Here is a 4,414-nt window from a genome sequence, read left to right on the forward strand (position 1 = left end):
ATAACTTACAACATAGTTATTATTAATTAACAGTACCAAAAATATTTGATTTGTATTGTTAAATTATGGTTACCTCAATTAATCACTCCCACAAATAATAAATAACAACCTCTAAGAGGGACAGGCAAGGACTGAGAGAGCAGAACAGATCTGACTTGTGTTGGCTAACACAGGGCATTCTACTTTAGATAAGGTGTTTTTTTATAAACAACTGCATAACATTGTGTTTCACTAAGTGCTACATGAGAATGAAAGTTTCACTATTTCTATCTTGCTTATATAAATAATGAAGTTTTTATTTTTTAATATTAATTCTTTTGAATAAATTTTAATATTAGGTACAGATAGAGGTGTTTAATAATAATGATAATGTTCTTTATTTATTCTGGGACTAGTTCTATTAGAATAATGATATTTTTATATATTATAAAAAAATTAAAAATAAGGTAAAAATAAACCATCTATCATATCATAAATAATAAAGTGTCTAATTTCTAATAAAATCAAACAAACATGATCTAAAAATAATTAATAAGAAGAATAAATTGATGTTTATATACCTATTTAAAAGTATAAAAATCAGAGACATGAAATTTAAAGAAAAAAAAAATTGTTTTGAGCTATAATTTTATAAAATAATATTTACATTTTTTTTAAATTGTAAAAAAAAATTTAATGTCATTTCATTCGTTAAAAACACATAACAATAATTGTATTTACAAACTTTTTTTTAGTTTTATGAATTTAGAGAAAAACATGTAAGTGTTAAGAGGCAATTTCTTTTTTTCTTTTTTTTTTGTATCAAGTTTTATGGTTTATATTTTATTAATCAGAGGGCTTAGGATGAGAATATGATGAGTTTTAAAATATCTACAAGTGTTACTTAATGTTTTAAATAGCTCATTCCATATTATTTTTGGCAAGAATGTTGGAATTACAGTGTTAGACAAACAAACAATAAATAGCTTCATAGAGAAAAAATGTGGGTTATTTTGCACAAAATTCTGATTGATTTCAAAATTGTAGCTTGTCACATTCTTGTCCCTAGCCATTCAGTTATTTGTTTCTATAATGAGAATAACATGGACATTCTATGAAATTTTGTGCTGATGTTGTCATAAATACATACCTAACAGTTTTTATTACAATTAATTTTGTAATCTTTGTATCATAAAAAATACATCTGTGATCAGATGATATTCTAATTTGGCTTTTTGATTCAATATTAGTAAATTGGCAATAAATATTAAGGATCAATTAAGAGTAAAAACTGTTATTTTTTTAAATATAACTTTATGAATTGTACTAAAACTATAATTATATATTTTTCCTAGATCATTGCTAAATACATTATATTTTAAATTATTTATTGTAATTATGTGGTTTATTAATTTAGTCATTAATTTTTCTTTCAATTACTCGTTGCATTATATGACATTCCTATTTTTACCGATAAGATAATAGAAAATGAATGGATATGATTCTAGGTCTCTAAACAATTAGTTCAGTGATTTATTTTTATGATCCTCACTTTATAAAAGCTTGGCTTTCAAAGGAAATAGATTTATGGACAACATTTTTTATCATATTGTCATTTTTAAACATTTACTTTTTTAGAAAATGAGCGAAGTTATAAAAAAAAGGTAATAATTTATTGATAGTTTGGTAGACACTAAAGAATTTTAAACCTTAAGAAGTTTCAAAGTTTTTTTAAATTCCCAATTTATAGATAATTCACTCCCATAACCAAAATTACCTGTGATACAACAAAATAAAAATTATATATTATTTTTTTAAACTTCCTAATGGAAAAGAATATTGCAGCTTTTTTTTTAAAAACATTTTACATCTATTAAGTATAGTTCATTGCGAGTTTTCTTAGTAAAATTGTATAACAATTAAATAAATATAGCATGCTAATAACCAAATGAGGAAAGTAAATTAGGCTTATTTTATAATTATAAAACATTTATGCAATCTTTCCTGCATATTGAAAAAATTAATTAAAAATGTTTTTACAAATAAATATTTGTATGAAGTCTCATTCTGAATGATCCAAGTGTAACTAAAAAATGGAAATAGTGAGAATCCAATATATTTTGCTAGAATCTAAAGTACAAGGTAATTTAAAATTTTCTTTCAATGTAGTTTTTAAAAAAGTAAAAAAAAAATCCTAATAATAAAGAAAAAACCTTTGAGCTTCTATAAATTTAAACAGTGATACAGTTTTTAAAAAGGAATTTATGGTATAATATTAATTTATATATTTTAGACCTAAAAGCTTCAAAAAAATGACCATGTGAATAAAACTGAAAAAAGAGATTAAAATAAAAACTTTTAAAAATAATTACAATAAATACTTCCTTGAGTTGTATAGATGATTGAGTTGTATATTTTAATAATTAGGCTAGATTGAAAAGAATTATGTTTGAAAATGGCTAATAAATCAAGGAAAATATTTTAAAAATATATAATGTAAATTGTTATGAAATGTTTATTGTTATATATTAAACAATTGTGGATGTAATGTCCTTCAAATGATTTTCCTCAACCTGATTGATATCTATTAATTGAAAATGAATCTAACTAGAAAACTAAAAAACTAAAATTAAATTGTTTACGATACAAACAAGAAAAGTAAATTAGGCTTATTTTACAATTAATAAAAATTTTAGGAAATCTTGATTGAATATTGAAAAAAAATTCATTTCTAAATGAATGAATATCTGAATTAAGTCTGTTTTTCTATTTAAAATGGGTGCTTCACTATGACTATTTCACAGCAGGATAACATACTACATGCTCATTATGACATGTCTCATGTACTTGAAAAATGACAAAATTTGGAAGGATGATGTTTATAGAAAATATCATAATGGATGATTCAAACTTTCTTTAATAGAGGGAAGTTCTGAATAATATTTCACTATTTATAGTCAGCATGTAGAGATGCATTGAGATTGGATATGTATAATTCCTAGCAACTTTGCTTTATGGTTTCCCAACCAGACTACAATTTTATTGTTGAAAATCATAATTTATTTTGGCCCTTTTATGATGCTAACTTTTGAACAAACTTGACAATGCAGTGAATATAAATTGGAACAGAAATGTATGAAACTGCAATAATAAAATAACATTAAATCAAACTATAATGTATCACGACTTGTGAGAGAGTTTCACACTGATTGTTATTGCCAGAGACTGGATTTTTGGATCAAAACTCAGTCTGTCAAAAATAATTCAGTCTGTCTAGTTTTTAAAGCAGCTGCCAAATATCTACACAAAATCTCAAAAGTTGCCTAGTTTTATGTTGTAAGTAGTTTTTTACAAACCAGAAAAAGTTTTATTTCCTTTATGTATAAAGGGTATTGGTTCAAAAATGAAGTTTATTTTTATATTAATTAATAGTTCTAATTTATTTCATTAACATAACTAATTTTATCATAATTTTGTCTTCTTGATTTAATGAATTCTTTATCTGCATTTATTTGAGTGTACTCTTATGTTATTTCTATAGTACAATAGCTATCATCCACTCCTGTCTTTGATTGATCCCAAAAATGCCCCAAAGTAATCTAAGTGCCAAAGTGCTCTCGGAACTTCCTAACAAATACCTATCATTGGACTGCTGCAAATGGGTAGTTTCTCAAGTGATATTTTTTTTGTAAATATAGCATTACAACAAAATTATAATCTTGTCTTTATGGTTAATTAAGGTGATTAATTATTAACAATAAATTATTATTTTAAAGATATAGAGGTATTAGGACTGCTAAATTGAGGTATAAAACAAAAATAAATTTCAAAGCATGTGAGTTAACCTTTGATAATTTTAAATTTTCCTTCTTTTTTTCTTTAGTAAACACAGCTGTTGAATTCTCGTAATGTTGTCAAATTCCTAATCTAGGTTTTGAAATACTAATCTCAATGAGACTTTCCACCTTTGGTAAATTTACTTATCTGAATTATATAACTTATTGCTTTCATAAAGATATATATGTTTTTTTAAGACAGATATCTTAAAGATGTTGTAGCTACACAGAATTATAGGTTTGAAGTAGTAACTGGTGTAAATACTTATTTCATTAGTTTTCTAAATTGTATAAGGTAAAGTATGCTAATTATTTGCTTTCATTTTCAGAAGTTAAAACAATTGTGATTCTGCTATTGTTGTTTCCTAACGTCTCCTAATAAACATTCCATCTTATCCTAAAATACAGAAACAAATGAAATGCATGAAGCAGTAAGTTGAAATTCAATGACAAGTCAAAAGATTTCAATAAATATTTCTAAGCTTTTGAAATATAGAGACTAAAAATTATGATTTGTTACTTTAGAAGTAATTTGAGGTTTTTTAATTTTATTAACTTTCCAGCCGAGTAAGAAAACTGTATTGAATATGCACATAATA

General features: G+C 24.1%; 1 long non-coding RNA gene across 1 annotated transcript; it reads left to right on the plus strand.

Annotated features, from left to right (window-relative positions):
• The first annotated feature begins 3,792 nt into the window (after positions 1–3,792).
• LOC106692298 (uncharacterized) lies at positions 3,793–4,324 on the plus strand. The gene is made up of 2 exons (XR_001344941.2): positions 3,793–3,949; positions 4,145–4,324. It is a non-coding gene; the product is annotated as an uncharacterized lncRNA (long non-coding RNA).
• Positions 4,325–4,414: the final 90 nt, after the last annotated feature.

Source organism: Halyomorpha halys, unplaced genomic scaffold (genome assembly GCF_000696795.3).
Source record: "Halyomorpha halys isolate HHAL.00 unplaced genomic scaffold, Hhal_1.1 Scaffold11433.1, whole genome shotgun sequence".
Lineage (NCBI taxonomy): Eukaryota > Metazoa > Arthropoda > Insecta > Hemiptera > Pentatomidae > Halyomorpha > Halyomorpha halys.